Source organism: Marmota monax, unplaced genomic scaffold, assembly GCF_021218885.2.
Source record: "Marmota monax isolate L192 unplaced genomic scaffold, Marmota_monax_Labrador192_F-V1.1 WCK01_AAM20220418_F8-fsc00145, whole genome shotgun sequence".
NCBI classification, from domain to species: Eukaryota; Metazoa; Chordata; class Mammalia; order Rodentia; family Sciuridae; genus Marmota; species Marmota monax.
In genome coordinates this window covers 2,482,940-2,504,392 of record NW_026695201.1, presented here as the reverse complement: position 1 = coordinate 2,504,392, position 21,453 = coordinate 2,482,940, and the positions used below count along the sequence as shown (strand labels likewise).

At 38.3% G+C, this 21,453-nt stretch overlaps 1 protein-coding gene across 8 annotated transcripts in view; it reads left to right on the top strand.

Moving 5' to 3' along the window:
• The first annotated feature begins 361 nt into the window (after positions 1 to 361).
• Positions 362 to 21,453, top strand: part of Aim2 (absent in melanoma 2) — a 78,392-nt gene continuing 57,300 nt past the window's right edge. For 2 of the 8 annotated variants that reach the window (XM_058574113.1, XM_046429052.2), the window contains exons 1-2: positions 362 to 616; positions 6,829 to 6,936. The gene's annotated coding sequence lies outside the window, so the exon portion shown is untranslated. Of the gene's footprint in view, positions 617 to 6,828; positions 6,937 to 12,976; positions 13,105 to 17,050; positions 17,069 to 21,453 lie in introns of those variants that run through there. The other 6 variants (XM_058574112.1, XM_046429051.2, XM_046429050.2 and 3 more) reach the window with 4 other exon arrangements.

Genomic DNA, 21,453 nt, shown 5'->3' with positions numbered 1-21,453 from the left:
AAGCAGCTCAGGACATAGTAATCAGCAGAGGCACAACATGTAAACCCCAAAGGTGAGCCCCCAGGGACCCACATCCTCCAGCCACACTCTACGTGCCCAGTTGATCCACATCATTGGATTAGACCACTGATTAGATTGAAACTCTCATAATCTAATCACATCACCTCTGAACATTTTGCATTGTCTCACACATGAGTATTTTTGGGGGACACCTCATATCTAAAACATAACAGATACAAAATTTAAAAAAAAGAGCTTTTGGCTTTCACTTCCCTCTTTGGCCAAGATCTCGAGTTATTAGAAAAATTGTTCAGGCTTATGTGAAAAAGGAAACAGAAAGCAATGAACTTTGTTGGGGTGGAGTCTTTAAATCCCGTAACAACTGGGCCCTTTCCCAGTGTTTGGCGCTCAGTTGAATAAGTGCTGTCAAGCTTCCAAGCAAAAGTAGCCAATGGCACTTCTTCCTTGTAATTTATCAAAACCTCTCCTCAGGTCCCGCCATTAATGAGTGAGTGATGAGCTCTATCCGAGGTATGGTTCTACTGGGTAAGATGCCTACTCATCTCTGAAACTCTGACTTAAGGACCGAGCTGCTGTGCAAAGAGATTGCAGAGAGGTAAGGCCCGAGGGAAGTTTTCTAGAAAAAGCTCTGGGTAGCTCTAGTTGCTAATCAGAAGTAGTAGGTATGGATTTCCGTGGTGGAAAGACTATTGACTATATCCCAGAAAAGAGAAAGCTGTAGCCAGTCTGATTCTAAACTTCAGTTGATTGAAGGAACAGAAGTCATCTTTTATTTTACTGCAACTGAGATCTTAACAAAAGAAAATGCATTTGGCTGCAGTAGGAATGAAAATACATTGTTCAGGGGGTTGACCCAGACGGAGTCTAAAAGGAATTCTGATGTTCTGGGTGTGTTGGTCTGCAGGTGTCTTATTGATAGGACTTTATATTTAGAAGAGGGCTTTTGACTTCTGGCTGAAGGAGAGAGAAACTTAGGAGCTGGAGAGCTGTTCCTAGATGAAAGATAAGAATAATGGCATGACAAAACATCTATGATATAACATTAGGTTAAAAACATCAGAGTACAAAACTCTATTGTACAGTATTCTTGTAGTTTAAAAAAAAAACTAGTAGGTAAAATTTCATTCCAAAACTTAGATATGACTTTTGCATTTTTTTCTATTACATATTTTAATTTATATTTCCTTCAATTGATTATGTCAGAAAATATATTTCAGTTCATTCAACATTGGACTCCACTATTCCTGTAGCCATAGTTAAATTTCCTAAGGTTAAGAGAACAAATTAGATTCTTAGCTGAATGTTCCATGAAGTTTGTTGAGATATCTTTTCTATACCTATTGAATATATTAAAAATATTTTTTAAGTATTCCGTTTGGTCAGAGTCGATAATTGTGTTGTTCAACTTCACTATGTTTTTTTCTACATTTTTTTTAGCTGCTTGAATCATAAGTTATTGAAATAAGTGTTCTATAGTCTCTTCACTATCATAGCAGATTTATCAATTTGTTCATGGAGGTCCATCTATTTTTATTTATTTCTGTTGAGTCTATTTAATGAGGTGCATACATGTTTAGAATTGTTATTTTGCTTTGGTGACTTTAACATTTAATCATTGTATAGCAACTCTGTCCTTAATGATGCTATTTGTCTTAAAGTCTTCTCTGACTAATATTAATATAGCTGTGCTAGCTGTTTGCAGTTATCATCTGACTGATATAATATATCTTCACATTTTTTTTCCTTTTCAGCTCTTCAGTATTTTTATGCTTTAGGTCTATCTTTCATAAATAGCACAAAAACTGCAATGTGTTTTAATGCAGTCTGTCTGTTTTAACTTGTGAGTTTAGTTTACATGTACTGGGATAATTGATACATTTGGATTATGTGTTACTATCTTGTTTATTTTCATATTATATTTATTTTTCTATGTTTGCTTTCCTCTTTTGAAAATATATTAGTAGTAATCTTTTTAAATGATTTTTATTGGTGCATTATAATTATATATAATAGTAGGATTCATTGTGACATATTCATACTTGCATTAACATACTATACATGTATAATTTATATATATGTAAATACACACACATATAGAGATATATCTTATGTCATGAATTTTGTGGGGACATGTTATTTTCTTAAAGCCAGAAATTGCTTCCAGGTGTAGCACTTTTTAAGTAAATTTTTAGGAGCAAGTTTTCCATTTCCAAATGAGGAACACGCATTATATATTTTTTTCCATTTCAGAGATAGAGATAGGGTTTATGTAGAAGTAGGATCATGGTCTTAGTCTGAGCAAAGTTGATCAAGGTAATAGATTACTCTTAATCAAGTAGCTTCTCATAGTCTGGCAATAGGTTGACTAGTGCTCTAAGATATTCTTTACATATAACAAAACTAACCACTTCAGACTGAACAATTCTGTGGTAGTTAGAACATTCACAGTGTTGTAGAAGGACCACCTGTATCTAGCTCCCAAACACAGCAAGGTCTCTTTTGCTTTATTCTGTAATGCATCTTATTAGGCCCTGTGCCAGGTTGTTTTGGCCTCTTCAAAAAAGGAGAATTCTCTACCTAGCCAGCATATTCCAGAGAGATCTGGGCTGTCCTTGGCCTCATTTCCTGCCTACTTTTCTATTAGAATGATCATCAGTCCAACCTGACATTGAAGAGCAGAGTAACATGCCCAGTTGTACCTGATCTCACTGTGGTGACTGTTGTGATCTCGTGTTTAAGGAGCGTGACTTTGTTGCTAACTGGGCTGAGCCTTGTCCTGCTGTTTATTGTAGATGCTAACTACCAGATTACAAGAGAACCATCCCCAGTGAGAGTTGCTGTCAAAATTCTACCTGCCTCTCTCACTGCCGAAACACTCTATGGTGAGGACCTCTGGTTCCCTAGGTGGGAAACTGAGTGTGACCCCAAGGGTCCGTCACCCTCCCAACCCCCAACTCTTCTCAATGCTTTCTAGATGCTATAATTTCTGAACCTGTGTGAAAAGAAAGAGCAATGTGAACAGATGATGCTTTCTCCAGGGAAAAAGCAATATTTATCTGTTGAAGGGCTTTACCAGAGTATTCTGCTTGGTACAGGCTCCATTTCTTTAATCTGGAGGGGCAGGAATTGGGGGAGAGACATGGTGTCCTTTTAATTTTTTGATTTTACGTGAACAGGTTTGAGGCAGCAAAGTTGATCAAGGTAACAGATTACTCTTAGTCAAGCAGCTTCTCTTGGTCTGGCAGTAGGTTGACTATTGCTCTAAGATATACTTTACATTTATCTTTGCCATCCTAGATAATTCGCTCAAAGTTGGAAACAGCTGCATCTGAAGTTAGTAGCTGGGCTACATTAAAAACTATGGAAATATGCATAGTTTTAAAAATGGCACTTTTGAGTACAACAGAGTTGGTATATAGTAAGGGCACAGTGAGAAGGACTAAGCGAACAAAGAATTTAAACCTTTTGTGCACAAATGGTGCTTCTAATATAAACATAAACATATGGCTATACACCCAAGTTTGGTGGCAGCTCAGATTCTTGATCTCACAGTAAGATGCCATAGAATAGCTCCTGAGATAGAGATAGGGTTTGTGTAAAAGTAGGTTCATGGTCTTAGTCTGAGCCACCTGCTCAGAGATCAGAGAAGAGGCTGAAGGGAGGGTCCCAGGCTCTATGTTGACCTTTGTCCTAGAAGCTGGTCAGTGTCAGGTAGGTTCCATGGCTTAGCAAAGTTACCTGCCCTCTTGGACAAGTGCTTGAAGCACTCTCCTCTTCATAACTCCTACATAACAATTTTCCCCACCCCATGGACAGTTTAGAGTAGTAGATCTCAGTGCATTTCTTGAGTCTTTGGAGATCTGTTTGAAGCAAGTTGGTAAAACATTAAGGAAACTATCAGTTCAAATGACCTAAATTCAATTCCAGACTCCATCATTTTGTCTTAGTTATTTTCCCTGTCTTTCTTTTCTCATTGATATTATCACCACTTAACCTCTCTTTTTATTTGTTTTTCCCACTAGATTCTAAGTCCCATTCAAGCATGGCGTTTATTTGCCCTTTCTGAACTGTATCTCAGTGCTTCGTAAGGAATCTAGCAAGTTGCTTTACTATTTATTGAATTAGGACTCTTTACTTTTAATTTTTCTATCATAAATAGAAAAAAAGAAAAAAAATAGAATATATTAGATATAAATATTAAATAGAAAAAATAATATAATATTAAATATATTTGATATAATATTAAATAGAAAAAAATTAACATTTCACATTTTCTTTATACTTAACTGTAATGTGAACATCTTCTCTGTTTCACAAGCTATATCCCTTGAGTGCAATTTTATTATGTCAAAATTATAACTATTCATTACGACTTAACATGCCATATGAATTGCTTTCCAGGATGTCCTGCAAGTTATCAGAATCCCAATCGATCTATTTTTTGTTTTTAACTTGGCTAAAACAATGACTAACATAATTTAATTAATTTCAATGTCTTTGGTAATGTTTCCTGATGGCATTATCTGTGCCTCATCTAATGTACTCTTATTCTGTCATGGAGGAGGAGCAGTGTTGCTTTGATTTCTCTGCACTTGCTTACTTTTAGAAGCATTAGGTATTATGGATTTTTTTTTTTTTAAAGAGAGACAGAGAGAGAGAGAGAATTTTTATTATTTTTATTTATTTATTTATTTTTTTAATTTATTTTTTTATTGGTTGTTCAAAACATTATAAAGCTATTGATATATCATATTTCATACATTAGATTCAAGTTGGTTATGAACTCCCAATTTAGAGAGAGAATTTTTTTTTTTAAATTTTTTATTGTTGGCTGTTCAAAACATTACATAGTTCTTGATATATCATATTTCACAATTTGATTCAAGTGGGTTATGAGCTCCCATTTTTACCCCATATACAGATTGCAGAATCACATCAGTTACACATCCATTGATTTACATATTGCCATACTAGTGTCTGTTGTGTTCTGCTGCCTTTCCTATCCTCTACTATCCCCCCTCCCCTCCCCTCCCCTCCCCTCTTTAGAGAGAGAATTTTTAAAAAAATATTTATTCTTCAGTTTTCGGTGGACACAACATCTTCATTCTATTTTCTATGTGGTGCTGAGGATCGAACCCAGTGCCCCGCGCATGCCAGGCGAGTGCGTCACCGCTTGAGCCACATCCCCAGCCCGGTATTAGGGATTTTTATGCCTAAAAGATATTTGGCTGCTAAAGAAAAGTACTTTGTGGGCATCTGGTTAAAGGGACCATCAAACAAAGTGGGTACTTACTTATGCATGACACTTTGTTGCTTTTCTGCGTTGTCTTTCATGTATCTCATCTTTCTTCTGAAGTCTAAGGGAGGAGATGGCTCAATCCTCAGGAGGAAGAACTTTTGGTGGTATTTCTTTTCACCATAAAAAGCATAACTTTCTGCAGCTTCCAAACCGATTCCAGAGGATGTAACACTCTACAGAAAGAAAAGGTATAAGGAGCTTCCTAGAGATGGGAGGAACCTGATTGACAGCTAGAGTTCAAAGGCAAAGCTGTTCTTCCTGCTGGTGTGGGCGAGTGTGTCAGGGAGGAGAGGCGGGTTGGGGAGAACCAAGGATGAAGGGGGCCCGTGGCAGTTATGACTTGTATTCACTGGACAGTAACAGACTTGAGTGAACAGGAAGCAACAGCAAAAGCATTGGCTTAAACAGTCATTTGATCTAATGTTTCATTTTTTCTTACATGTAAAACACCCAGGCTTAGTACAATAGCTTTGCAAAATTTTTCAGATCTGGAATAGATACTTCTATCTACTCAGTAATACTTCGTGTGTGCTTTACAGCCCAGGACTGTAAATGGCTCTCTCAATGCCATTCTCACCTTCTCTTCAAGGCAGTAGAAGTAGATATGCAAAAATGTAGATGAAGGATGACTTTTTTGCCTCCACCCCACCTTTCACAAAGTTTCCTGTAAGACCCACCCTGCCAACTTGCTTGGTTAGTACTGTGTTACGTGGTATTTACTATTTATCAGAAAGCATGGGGAATATAGGAACTGCTTTGTTTTATCTTTCTCTCTTTGTGTTTGCTTGTAAACTGGGCACATTGAGACCATATAGGAGGTTTTAGAAAAAGAAAGTGAAGATTAATAGGAGTTGTATTTGGTGACACTGAGGTGCCACCAAATCCAGATCAGAAGTTTGTCAGCCATGTGGTCCTCATGGACCATACTGGGTAAGTGTAAGGGAGAGGTAAGGAAAGGGTCAGAATGAACATTAAAATGCAAGGGAGTTGGGAGTGATGAGACATTCTGGGAATAAACAGTAATGGTGAACACACAGAATTGTGAATATGTCATGCTTAGTGCTGCCAATGGCTAAAATAATATTATGTGATATATAAATTTTATGTGGTATATATTTTGCCTCAATTAAAGATCCATAGTCACTCTCCCTGTTCCTCTTCTGAAGAACTAAAGGGTATTCTCTTCTTGGATGTTGCTACTGGTTCATCCTTCCTTGATTTCATGAGCCAGCAAGTTGACCAAATGTGTCATATGTGGTCGGTTCCACCCATATGTTGAGTAAACCTGCCATACAATCTGTATGGAAGGAAAAGTAGAGGCTTTTGGAATCCAGATTGGAGGAACTATCAAGTATTTAATAACTTTAAAAAAATCTAAACTCTACCCATTTTCACCCACACAGCACACTGCTTTCTTGCATATAACCCTTTCTTAAGGATTTTTCTGTCTGACCACTTGACAGTTTCTGAATGCAGATTGACTAGGTGTGACTTCTCATTTGCTTCAGAGTTAAAGCCGGAAGCCGGAGAAGGTCTTACTCTTACTCTTCTGCAACCACAGCAGGTTCTCTATGGTTCCTTGATGTCTTGGGTGTGCCGCTGCTTGGAGTTTTCATGTAAGTTGTTTTGTATTTCTGTAATGCTCTTTCCAGATACCTACCTAATCAGATCCTTGACATCTTTGCTTAAACGTTACCTTCTCAATGAAGCACAGTCTGACTACCTAATTTAAGTCAAGTCATCCACTTCCCCCTACATCCTAATCTCCCTTGTTTCAGTAATCTCCTTGGCCATATATATTTGTTGAATGAATGAGTGTAAGAACTAGTGAAAATTTTCATGATATTTGACCCACTTCCTCAAAGACTTTCCAAGTGCCTGGCTAGGTATAAAGAGCTGAAATGTTAATAGCCTATAGTAATTTTACTAGTTTATCCTTCAAGTGAGTGGATATCTTTTGCATTTTTATTTTCTAAAGGAGTATCTGAAATGTTATAGCATAGGATTTCAATATTTTATTATAAGACCATGTATTAGATTTTCAGTGCTGTAGTCAAAATACCCGAAAAGAACAGCTTAGAGAAGGAAACGTTTATAGCGGCTCATGGTTTCAGAGGTTCAGTCCATGGTTAGTGATGCCATTGCTTTGGGTCTCAGATGAGGCAGAGCATCACAGTGAAAGGGCATAGTGGGGGAAAGCCACACGGCTCACGGCAGCCGGGAACAGAGAGCGCGTTCCCAAGGAGCCAGGGTAGAATATGAACCTCAAGATTACACCCCCAGGGACTTCCTCCAGCCATTCATTCCTCACCTGCCCTAGTTACCACCCAATTCGTTTATTCAAATTAATTATCCATTAAATGGATCCGTCTACCAATGAGGTTCCAGTTCTCAAAATCTAATCATTGCACCTCCTGCATTAACACAAGAGCTTTTGGGGGATATCTCATATCCAAACAATAGCAGAACAATTTGGAGGAAATTTAGATTGATATAAAGATGGAATAATTTGACTTAAATTATAAAATCCCACAGAAACAACAGCATGTTTTATCTGGGAGGAAAGCTATTCCTACAATGCTTCTAAAAGTAGAAGGCATTGACATTGGCAGAGTGCTATGTAGTTTGCAGAGCTCTCTCTGTCCTACTGCCTTATTTAATCCTCCTGATAGCACCTTCTGTTATTCCTATTTAATTGGTGGAGTAACAGAGCCCCAAGATACTGATGACCTTCAGTGGCAGAACAACTTCACACTTCTGGCTCAGTGCCGCATCTTTATTAATGCTCCTTTCTAAATTAAATTGGGGGTACTTCTTCATTAGCTCTACCTTTGGACTCTTGTGAGAAGTATGGACATGACAGAGAGCTTTTTGACCCACAGAATGTGAGAAGATGTCATTGGAGTCCTAATATACGAGGGCCACCCTGGGAGCAAGGTTTAGGTATTTTTCATTCAGATCCAAGAGGATGTTTGGTACGAACCTTCCATAAAAAAGAGAAGGGGTTTTGTTTGTTTGTGTTTTGTTTTTGGTACTGGGGTTTGAGCCCAGAGGTGCTTGACCACTGAGCTACATCCCCAGCCCTGCCCCTCGGCCCTATATTTTATTTAGAGAGAGGTCTCACTAAGTTGCTGAGTCTGGCTTTGAACTCATGATTCTCCTGCCTCAGCCTCCATAACTGCTGGGATTATAGGCCTAAGCCACCACACCCAGACTGAAAAGTTCTTTCTTTCTGACATATCATTTTCTCATCTAGCATCTTGCTGTCCCCTCACCAATGCAACTATAAACAGAATAATATAATAGTAGCATATAATGAGTGCACTAGGTTCTATGGATTATTCTTTAATTATATGCATTACTCATAATTCACTTATACTTCACATTAATTCTATGGAGTAGATACTATTGGACATTTTTTTTAAAAAAATAACAGGCCAAGAAAATATATTTCAGCTTATTTCATAGCTAGAAATTGGTTGAGATTGTGAACCCATGTAGTCCATGCTCTGGAAAAGTACTATTCAACAGAAATATATTGTGAGCACACATGCAATTGTGAATTTTCTAGTCGATACATTAAAAAAGTAAAAACAAACAAAGTCAATTTAAAATGTTTGATTACACTCTGTACCTAAAATGTTATCACTTCAACATGCAATCACCACAAAATTATTAATAATGCATTTTACATTTTTTTTGTGCTAAATCTTCAAAACATGTTGTATATTTTAGTCTCAATTCTGATGATGAAATTTAATCAGAAATACTTAATCTGTGTTTACATTTCACAAAATTTACAGCTAAAGATGTAGGTTTATATATTCATCATTTCAATCATATTTATTTTCCGGTAAATGAACTATGTGTTTTAATTTTGAATTAAATACAATGTCATATTCAACCCTTCAGCTGCACATTCAGTTCTACATGAGAGCCATGACTGGCTATGGCCACAGTCGTGGGCAGTGTGGCCGTGGAGTCCCTGTGGAGTCCATGCCTGTAAGGTGCTGTATTGCTCCAGTTGTTCTTGTCACTGTGGCTCTGCCTTGGTTGCCCTATGCTGGAATAGTCTCTTTCTATCTTCTCCTCATGGGCTTTTCAGATCACCTGACAGGCAGACAATAATATTGGCACTTCATCCTCCCAACACAGCATTAACATTTAAATACCCGGACCCACATGTATACTAACCCCTGCTTGGAGAAAGGTGAAAATCTCTGCAAAACAAAACAGGTAGGGTTTCCCCTTAGCTCTGTTTAAAAAAAAAAAAATTCAAGATGAGAAAAGAGCTATATGTTACCAATCCTTGGGGGGAAATAGTAGCCAGAACAGATTTTATGCCAGCCCTCATTGCTTAATGAGGTTCCAAAATAGCTTCTGCAATTATTTTTGAAATCCTCTCACATCCTCCTTTTGTTGGTGTGGGCGAATCTGGGAGAGAGAATGATTTGTAAGAAATTGAAAGGAGAAAACTACACCTACAATTTCTTTTAATGCTTCAAATCTGTTCTGTAGAGAGGCTATTGAAGAGCAAATGAGAAGAGAGGCAAGATCTGTGAGGCAGCTGGAGAGGGGAAGGTTCTGGAGAGAGTTGTTCTTCTCTTGCAGAAGAGCTGCCAGAGCTGTAGAAAGCTCTCTGCCCAGAGGGTCAAGGAGCACGTTCTAGCCAGGGAATCTGGGACTTGCTGCTAATCCAAGCAGACACCAGACAGGTGTGGTTGTGGTCCCATACTCAGTTCAAGCAGGTGACCTGAAAAAAAAGAAAGAAGCTGCCTCTAGAATCAGGCACCAAGTGGCATGATGGGTCTGTAGTCTCTATGAGGAAAAACAACAGTCAAGCAGGTCTGTGACAACCTGTGGGGAGTGTTCCAAATTGTGCATCATGGTGTGAGTCAGAGTCTTGCTCCTGGGGATTTTTAATCTACCTTGCCTTTTACTACTAGAACATTTTGTCCACCTGGTGCTATAGCTACTTTCAGGATTTTTTTTTTTTTAATGTGAACAATAAAATTTGAACATTTTGCTCTGACCATATCCTACCTACTTCTCCATCTCTCCCTCCAGTTCTGTTCCCCAGTTGTCTCTGCCCTTTTTCTCCTGCCTCATTGAGATCTGCAGTTTGACTTTTCCATTTTCTTGGTGTACCTTAGCCCAACCTGCCTTCACTGCTTTACTGTTGCACTTGGATTCCATGGTCCAGAACTTCAACGACCCTTCCCTGCATCTTGAATTCCGCAGTTCAACCATCCTTCTGTTGCAGGAGTTTGACTCTCTGCCTGTTTTGAACCTTCTCCAGGGTTACTGAGCACTGATGGGGAAAATCACAAATCCATGAAGCTCCTGTCGTTATATATTTATGATTCCTGAACTCAGCTGGGTTCTGACTTGTAAGCCAGCTGAAGCAGTCTCTCTCTCTGTCACCTATTCTTTTCCTCCGTAGCACTCACCTTAACCACAAATCATCTTGAGACAGCATGCTTATTGTCCTCCTCTGTTGAGGCCTTATGAAGAAGAGCCTGTGGGAGTCTCTAGCTTATATCATTCTTCTGTATTTCCTGGACGTGGTACATGGCAGGTGGTACCTTGTAAGTGCTCAGAAGATGTTTAATAGACAAACAAGTCTCAGGTTAGACGACTGATACTGAGTCAGGGCTCACTGCCTGACTCACATGAAAGCCAATACTATGGCACTGGGTTTTTGCCAAAATAAAGAGCTTTATTAAAGGTTTACCCTCTAGTTAGAATGGCAAACATCAAGAATACATATAATAAATGTTGGTGAGGATGTTGGGGGAAAAGAACATTTAAGCAGTGTTTGAGGAATTGTAAATTAGTATAACCACTGTGGAGATCAGTGTGGAAGTTCTTTTAAAGACTAGGAATGGAACCAATATATGACCCAATTATACTGTTATGGGCCGGCTATACAGGCAATGACCAAACAGACTCCATTTTACCCTGAGACTCCATATCATGTAAGAAATGCTTCTCCTGTGGGAAAGCCCCACCTCTGTACGCATTAATAGTTACCTAGCACAACATACTTGGCAACACAAATGAGCGATTCTTATATAATGTGAAATTGTTCTCTTTGGTTTCCATTTTTCTTGGGCAATGTACCTTGTCAGAGACTGATCGTGTAGAAATTAGTAACCATTCTCTAACGTGTACTGAACTAGGGTCATTTTGACCCACTTTCCTTCTGCTTGCTTGCTGCTGTGCCAACCTGGAAAATCCCGTGGGAAATACCAAGGTGCCTACTGCATTGTCTCGCTAACTGCCCAATTTAGCTTCTGTACCGGCTTGCTTGCAGCTGTGTCAGACCAGATACGGTTTTTGCCTTTAAATATCCTAAAATACTCAGGCTGAAGCTGTTCCTTGCAGAGACAGTTATGGGTCCTGTGGGGGCCAGTCTCCAGCCAGCCACATAAATAAAGACTCTTCAATTTGGATGAGCTGGGAGTTGATGTATTTTCTGAGCGACCTGCCCCACAACAATACCATTCCTCAGTATTTCTCTAAAAGAACTCAAGTCATCATACCATAGTGATATATGCATAGCAATGTTTATAGCAGCACAATTTCAGTAACCAAGTTATGGAACCGGCTCAGGTGCCTGGCACAGACGAATGGATAAAGAAATTGTGGTATTTATATACAATGGAGTTTCATTCAGCCATGGAAAAGAATGAAATCATGTTATTTGCTGTTTAATGGATGGAATGGGGAAACATCATGTTAAGTGAAATAAGCCAGATTCAGAAAGTCAAGGATTGTATGTTTTCTCTCAGATGTGGAAGCAAGAGATAAAAAGGGAAAAATATGACATTTCATAAAAATAAAATAGAGGAGAAGAAGAGAATGAGGGGAGGGAGGAGGAGAAAGGGAAGGTACTAGGGAATGAAATAAACTAAATTATGTGATTTGCTTATATGAATATATCACAATGAATCACACTTTTTTGTATAATTGTTAGGCAGTGATTATGAAAAGGTCTACTCACAAGGAGATAGGAGACATGCTCCAATCTGTCTTCCCACTTGACTAATGGCAAAGGAATTTAAGCTCCCAGGGTAAGAGGAAATAGAAGGCTCATTGAATGTAACCGGGAGTCTGGGTACAACAGTCCACACCCGGTGTGCCTGTGCAGGCAGAACTTGTGAGTGATTCTGGTTTGTCTTGCAACTCCTGACAGCAACCCTCACCTCTAATCTTATTCCTCGAGGTCCTGTTCTCATTCCCCAGGTTCTCCACCTCAGGAACTTTTGGTTCCACCAGGCACTCAAGGTCATTTTAGATCAGGGCCTAGAGTTCTATGCCTACATTCTGAAAACGGCTTGCGCAACTTTTGCAACAGGGAAGTTGCCGTTTTATGTCTTGGTTTCAATATCACTAAGAAATTTTCCCCGATCCCCCTCTCCCTCTTGAGTCTGCATTAGAGGTTTTTTCTCTTAGCGTCCTGTGTTTCTGCATCAAATCATATTCACACTGCTGTGGTTGGGATGAGCGTTATCCCAGAAATCCATGTATGAAGGGCTTGGTCACCAGCCTGTGGCACTGTTGCAAAGTGGAGGAACCTTTAAGGGCTGAGGCTGTGGAAGTAGAAGGAAGTTGGGTCACTAGGGGGTGTGCCCTTGTAGGTGATATTGGTACCACTGCTTCTTCCTCCCTCTTTTACTCCTAGCCGCCATGAAGCCAACAGGCTCACCCTACCACATGTTCCTGCTATGATATAATTTGCTGCCACAGGCCCAAATCAGTGGACTGAAACCTGCAAAACCGTGAGCCAAAATAAAACTTTCCATCTTATAATGTGATCATCTCAGACATTTTGTTACAGTAATAGAAAGCTAATGTGCATGCCATGCTCTCGTCGCCTGTTTATTTACTTTTGTCTTCCTCTAGGTCAGCAATAACCGAGAGAAATTTCTACAAGGTTAGAGCTATCCCTTCTCTGTACCGTCCAGTATAGGAGTAACTAGGAACTTATAGCTGTCAATCACTGGAAATGTGGATTGTAGGAATGAGAAAAATTTTTTCATTTTCATTTAATTTTAATGAGTTTGACATTCAAATAGTCACATGCAATCAGCAGTTACTGTATTGAAAAGCACACGATTCTCACAATTTTTAAGTTCTATGATAGAAGGGACTGTGTCTGTACAGTTTAACATGTTATTCCTCAAGGTCAGGACTGTGCCTGGCATTTGATAGACATTCGATATGAAGAAGGGTAGGCATATAATTGGTAGATTGTATGCCTCTTAGAGGTTGATCTTTTCTGTGTTAAGATGAAGGTTCAATGTGAGAGAATTCTGCTTCAGAAGGACTTGGATACCTGTGCTGATGAGTTTAAGAGATTTAAATTATTATTTTGGAGGGTGTGAAAGGTCTTAACTATGAGCTAGCAATAGATGATCGGCTTAAGGTAGCTGAAATTGCTTATTCTGCTTCAAGTATGAACTATACCATAGATATTTTTTAAAAAAAATGTATTTTCATAAATTGTCTGAAAATCTACAAAATGAGAAAAATGATGGTGATCCCTGCTGGGAATAAAACAGTACTTCAGAGTGGAGTGGATATTTCTATTTCTCCTTTGTTGTAGCGCCTGCAATCCTTGAGTGAGAAAGTTGATTTGCCAAAACAATGCCATATGCATGTTTGACTATGTCACAATGAATCCCATTTTTATGTTAGTTTATAATGCATCAATTAAAAAATAAGTAGAAGGGAAACCAGTAGAGGAAAGAGGTTAGGGGGAGGGAGAAGGGTAAAAAAAAGTGTCGAAACTCAGGAATGAATGGAGCACTTATGGGCTCTTATGAGCATATCTCTACAAACCCCACCATTATCTTTAATTATAATGCACTAATAAAAAGCATAAGAATAAAAAAAAGAAAGTTGGTTTGCCAATTTAGTAATATGAGCTAACTTACACTTGTAGTTTATGCCAAACAACAAGCATTATCTAAGTATTCTATACACATTAACTTATGTGGTTCTTCTCAACAACTTTGCGATTTGGATACTAATATCTCCATCTGAAAGATAAAGAAACTTAAATATAGAAGGAAGGTGCCTTGCCACAGTTACTTAGCTAAGTGGAGAAATGAGGATTTGAACCCAAGCATTCTGGTTCCAAGTTCATGTTTATTTGTATTGTCTCTTGTGTGAACTATTTCTGTATGCCCATCAAAACTCTAAACTGGTTTGCTGTGGTTGTCCAGTTGTATGTCTATTTGTGGTGGGTGTTTTCTGAAGATGATGGTTTTGAGATGCAGACCAAGAGGTCAGGTGATTGGAATGAATAAGGAGTGGAATGAAGTAGCTATGGCCCAGTGGAAAAGAATTCTCTGTGGAATTAGAAGCCTTTACTTTCTGACTTAATGAAATTTGAGGAGATATCACTTGCCTAATTTGGTTATTAAAATGACATAAGTATGTATGCAAAAGGACTTTATAAAATATAAAGGGCTTCACTCTAAGTGAGGGTGGGTGTCTGCCTTACACTGTAGTATATTGGAACAGTGGCCATTAAAGACTGTCACACCTTAAAGGCTTCCCATTGATAGTATATTGGTTTGCCTGAGATTGAGGGAGAATTTCTGACTTTTCTGTCTCCTGAACTTTTAGGGATTCATCTTGTAGGATGAAAAGAGAAGCCTAAAGACTTCCTACTTCTCCTATCTCCATCTTCTTTCTGACACTCCAAGATTTTCTGCGCCTCTGAGTTGTTTCAGTCTGAGGGTTACCCAGATCAGAAGCAGGTGATAGATTTAAGGTTGAAATTTTTCTTTTTTTTTTTTTTTTTTGGTCACTGAAGGGCCAAATCAGTCTCTGCCTAGCTCACCTGTCCCAATGCTCTAGAAATGAACATTTCCTCCAAGCCTCAACTACTTCTGCTTGAATGACTACTAACACTGTGCATAGTCCCAGCTCCTCGGTTGGCTTCAGTTCTGACTCTGTGTGGACAAGCCATGGTGTGTCCGAGATCAGTGCTCGCTGCTCTTGTTGTGATCATACCATGTGGAAGAGCTAACGGGCCAGAGGATTACAAAATATTTAGAGGCAGTCTTGTAAAGGAATGAATTTAAAATGTGTCCTAAAGCTGGAAAAAGGAGGCTGTGGGAAAATAGCCTCAAAATCCATAGAAACTTTTGAAGTGGAAATAACTAGCCATTCACGTATGAAATCTTAGATTATTATTTCCCTGGCAAAAGTGGCATGGCTGGCATTCCTTAAACTTGCCAGTGTGCAAGGTGATATTCACATGTTATCCTGTTTCTCCTCACAGCATTCCTGCAAGGTAGGCATTCTGTCTTTATTTTACAGACAAGAGTCAGAGTGGCCAAGTCATGTGCCCAAGGCCAAGTAGCTAGTGAATGTAAGAACCAAGAATTAAAGATGTATAGAAATTTTAAAGTTCCTGCTCTTGCCACTATACCAAGTTGCTCTCTTGAAGCACACATGAGAAGGCTTGGGCAATCAATTAAGGAGAATCTTTTGAGCGTGTGGGAACAACGTGGATGGATCAGAGTTAGGTAAATGGTTTCTAGCAAAGTTTATGTTGTTTCAGGAACCAATAACCTTCCTTTTGGTAATGGAGCCTTCCTAGAGCCCAGACCTATTCTACTGAAACACTTTACAATTGAAATAAACCAAATTATGTTATTGGGCTTGTAGTAACTGGGAGAGTTTATAAAAATGCACACGTGTGATGCGATGTCTCCTATTTTATTGTGATTTAATACATGAGATGCTGATCCAATTCCATACTCTGTAATTTCTTTTCAGTTTGTTTTCCTCTTCTCGCCATCATAGAACTGACATAAAAATGAACATCTATAGTCACCTGCATGAGCACTGAATGGCGGCCCAGCTGCTTTCTTTTCCCACGTTCTTCCTAGGGAATTCTTGATAGGATGCAATGCACAGTATGCCAATTAAGTCATTAAAATTTCAAATGCTACTTTCCATAGCAGATTTCCTGGCATCCATTATGATATTTTAAGGGTAAGTTTTTCCACTTCCAGGCAAGCTTGGTGCCTTAAAGATCTCAAGTTATACAAGCTTTCTCTATTTATCAGAGTAATCGAGGTACCTTTCAAAATAGGCTACGAATGACAGAGGCAAAAAAGTAGTGCAGACTATGGTACTGAGTATCCTAGAGCACCAGCCAGAGAACAAGAGGTATCAGAGGAATGTCACACATAAGCAGAGGCCCTGGAGACTGGGATGGCAGACACTGGAGGAAGGTCCTGAGTGCTCCCACACAGTTTCCGTCTCCTGAGACCTCCATACCACCGAGAAGTCACAGCTTTTCATAAAGTGCCTCAAAACAGAGCTCATGCAACCAAATCAGTAATTGATTGGAGTTGACACTTTTAACAATACTATTCTCTACTTGGGCTCTATTTTTTTCCTGACTTGGGGAACCAACTGAATTATTTTATAAATCTGTTAGGATACAGAGAAAAAAAGAGGGGGTGGATTTAAAAGTTTTCTTCCTTTTTATTTAGGTTGACTAAATAAATTATGGAAGCTGATAGAACATGCATTATAAAAATAACCACTCTTCCCATAATTATATGTGTATATCTTTTATATATATATAGTGCTTTATTATATATTCAAATATTTATTTAAATATTTATTTTTTAGTTGTAGTTGGACACAATACCTTTATTTTTATTTATTTTTATGTGGTGCTGAGGATCGAACCCAGGGCCTCGAAAGTGCCAGGTGAGTGCTCTACAGCTGAGACACAACCCCAGCCCATATATATTTATTTTTTATTGGTGCAATATAATTTACATAATGGTGGTATTCATTATGATGTGTTTGTACATGCACATAACATAATTTTATCAGTCTTATTCCTGAGAAAATTTCTCTTTTCTGCTCCCTCCCCTGATCCATTTGCTTTATTAATTTCCTTTCTATTATTATCATCATAATTTTTGTTATTATTTAAATTAGTGCACTATAATGATTTATATAAACAGAAATAATTGTAATATATTTGTACATGGACATAGCATAATTTGATAGCTTTCATTCCCTGGCACTTCTCCACAATTATATTAACTCAAACAGCAGTAAAAATCATCTGAAAAGATTTTTACACTTTGGATGGTGGGATGATTAGTGTTGTTGTCTTTTTTTTTTTTTTTTTTTTTACTTTGACTACATTTTCTGATTTTTTTCACTAATGATTTCCATTGCTTTTATAACAACAATGACAAAAATAAATGGCATTAATAAAAGAAATACCAGAATAATTTTTGAGACTTCATTTTTTTACCTTTTATGCTAGCATAAGTAACCCAGAACAAGAATAACTCACTGCAGGGCTGGAGCTATAACTCAGTGGCAGAGTATTTGCCTAGCACACCTAAGGCACTGGGTTGGATCCTTAGCACTGGATTAAAAATAAATAAAATAAAAGCATACTGTCCATATACTACTACAAAATTTGTTTTAAAAAGAATAACTAGCTTCAAATATATTAAGAGATGCAGAAAATAATGTAAAAATATTCCTCAGTCTTGGAAAATCGATTTTAAAACTGGAAACCTTCAAGACAGTGGCAAAAGTGCTGAACGGTGTGCCAAATTACCAATATTTAAAAAAATCCTCCTTCACAGAGAACATTTGACTTCCTAAATTTGTTGAAAACCACACGGCTACACAAAATAATACCACCGATGAGTACCTTTGTAAGATGTGGAGCTGTGGCAGCCTGTCAAGCAGATATGTACTGCCCACCTATTTTATGAAATAGAATCGTGCCAGTACTTTAGAAGCTTGGATTGCCCGCCCACCTCATTTTCTTTCCACCCCGCTCAAGGGCCTACTCAATTTTCTGGGCTATCACTCTGCTATTAAGTTTTGTGTCAATAAACCACATGTTATTTAATTTCTTACACATTTTATACTTTAGAGAATTGAATCAGATCCTGTATGTTCTTCTGTAAGTGGCTGAGATTCATGGGTATTTTTATGTCTAGTTCATTTTTCGCAGTTGTATTACATACCGATACATGAACAAACCATTAATTATTTGCCCATTTTACAGTTTGTCTCTCTTGGCTTTAACAATCAATGCTGTTAAAAATTTCCCCAGGGGATTCCCAGCTCTGGGGTCCCTTCTTCTCTTCAGAGAAGTCTATCTGTATCTCTGTCTCTTTTACAATAAACCTACTTCCTGCTTGCTTAAAAAAAAAAAAAGAAAAATTTTCCCCAGGAATGAAAGTGCTATGTATCTTCAAAATCAACAGAGAATGCCACATTTTTATTTCAAACCAGTTGCATCTCTCTGTACTACTAGCAGTGAGTAAGATTTAGTGGAACTTGTAGTAAATAGTAATCCAATTTCCTCACAGAATTCAGTGTGTTCTACATCACTCCATCACCCTTAGGAAATTCAGATGCCATTTAACATGATATAAAGGGGAGGAGGAATTAAGGGAGCATGCTAGACCTAGTAAAATTGTATATACCATTACTAATATTTTCTTCCTCTAGTAGGTATCATGAAATTTTGTGTGCATCTCCGTGTGTTAATCTCCCTTTACTATTTATTCATGCAGAAGCTAATTGGCATGTGGTTAAGATTTCAGGCTCTTGAGTCAAATTATCAGAGTTCAGTTCCCCACTCCTGTTTTTATATCTTAGTAACCTATTCCCTTTGCACCTGGGTTTCTCTATCTGAACATGGGTACACAATTTTTATAGGATTTCTGTTGGGTCTGGAGAACACTGGGGATTTGGGGATTTGTCTTCTTACCCGCAGGTTCCTGACACAGGGCTGCCTGTGTGTCTCTAACCTCTTCACTCACTATGTTCTCTCCTTTCCAAAGATATTCACTCCAGCCTGCTTCAGTCTGATGATGTGAGGCTGGGCAGAGGTGGGGAGACAGTCTCTATTCTGTGTAATTGTGGCTGAGTTGTGGGGGTTGAGTGCCTCAATTACTATCTGCTATTGGAAACTCTTGATGCTCTATAGTCATGAAGTTTAGGTCATCTTGTACATAGTATGTGGTCAGTTAACTGTTTTCAGATAATGCAATAATTTTTTGTGACATTTTTGATGGTTGGTCTCATAGTTTTGCATGTTCAAATAATATCTGTATATTTTACCATTAAAATTGTGTTAGTAAATCTAATCATTTTTTTAAACATTTTTTTGAGAGAGAGAGAATTTTAATATTTATTTTTTTAGTTTTCGGCGGACACAACATCTTTGTTTGTATGTGGTGCTGAGGATCTAACCTGGGCTGCACGCATGCCAGGCGAGCGCGCTACCGCTTGAACCACATCCCCAGCCCTAATCATATGTTTTAATCTGATGTTTAAATAGTCATATCTCTGTTTCTTCCCCCTTTTTATATGCTCTTTTTAGATGTACATGACTGTAGAGTGTATTTTGACATATTATACATACATGGAGTATAACTTCACATTCTTGTGGTTGTACAAGATGTGGAGTTACACTAGCTGTGTTTTGTCAATATTGTGTCTGATTCATTCTACTGTCTTTCTTATTCCCATTCCCTCTCCCTTCCCTTCATTCCCTTCATTGTCTAATCCAATGAACTTCTACATTCCATCCCCCCTTATTGTGGTTTATCATCTGCATATCAGAGAGAGCATTTGGCCTTTGGATTTTAGGGATTGGCTTATTTCACTTAGCATGTTAACCTCTAGTTCCATCCAATTACCAGCAAATTCCATAATTTCATTTTTCTTTATGGTTGAGTAATCATATATCTCTATTTTATGGCAAATACAAAAAAGTAGAATTTCTAGATTATAATAATTCACTTTCTTTTTCCAATAATTTCTAATTCATTGTAAGATTATTGATCTAGCAGGGCATGGTGGTGCACGCCGGTAATTCCACCTACTTGGGTGGCTAAGGCAGGAGTATTGCAAGTTTATTTAAGCTGGACAATTTAGCAATACCTGGTCTCAAAATTTTTTTAAAAAGCAGGAAGATGGGATGGAGCTCAGTGGTAGAGCACCCCCAGGTTCAATTCCCAGTACCCCACACCAAAAACACTGACTAATCTAAGCATTTATTCTAATCATTTCCTTTCTTAATTAGAATACTAGAAATATGGCTGTCTGAGGGGATGTGTGTCCTTGTATCAGCACTGTGTATTGGCTTCCTGTGGCCCTGATACATCACATAAGCCCAGGGGTGACATTCATCCTCTATTCTATGGGCCCTTGAAGCCTGCTTCATGCCAGAACATTTTTCTACATGATATCAGTTTCAATGTCCATGTCCTAAAGTGAGCCTTTTCAATGGAGAGGGGACAAAGGGACCTCCTTTGCTTTGACAATTACCGTCATTTTGATGAACACATGTGCACGTACCCATGTGCAGGTACACACGTACTCCCTCTTCTTTCTCCATTCCTCTCCCAATTTTAGCACTTCCTTTACACTTCACCCTCCTGAGTTCCTCTCCCAATAAAAGGGCAGCCAGAGAGGCAGACCCTGAGCTGATTGCCTTGGTCCATTGTAGTTGAGATGTCTCTCAATACAGAGATGATGAGTGCCTTTGTAATGATTGTAGTATAGAAGTATGTAATTTTATTCATCATCATCAGTTACATGCTTTCTGTCCTCAAGAATTATAGGACAGGGTCTGTTCAGGTCTTTTGCCCACTCCTTGATTGGGTTCTTTGGTTCTTTGGTGTAAAGCTTTTTGAGTTCTTTGTATATCCTGGAAATTAACACCTTCTCTTGAGGAGCCGATGGTAAAGATTTTCTCCCATTCTGTAGGCTCTCTCTTCGTACTCTTGATTGTTTCTTTTTCTGTGAAGAAGCTTTTTAGTTTGATGCCATCACGTTTATTGATTTTTTTTTTTATTTCTTGTGCTTTAGGAGTCTTATTCAGGAAGTCAGTTCTTTGTCAATTATGTTGAAGTGCTGTACCTACCTTTTCTTGTCGGTTTCCTAAATCTTTAATCCACTTAGAGTTGATTTTTGTGCAGGGTGAGAGAGGGGTTAACTTTCATTCAACTACATATGGACTTTGTTGAAGAAGCTATCTTTTCTCCAGTGTGTGTTTTCAGTGCCTTTGTCTAGTGTGAGATAACTGTGTTCATATGAGT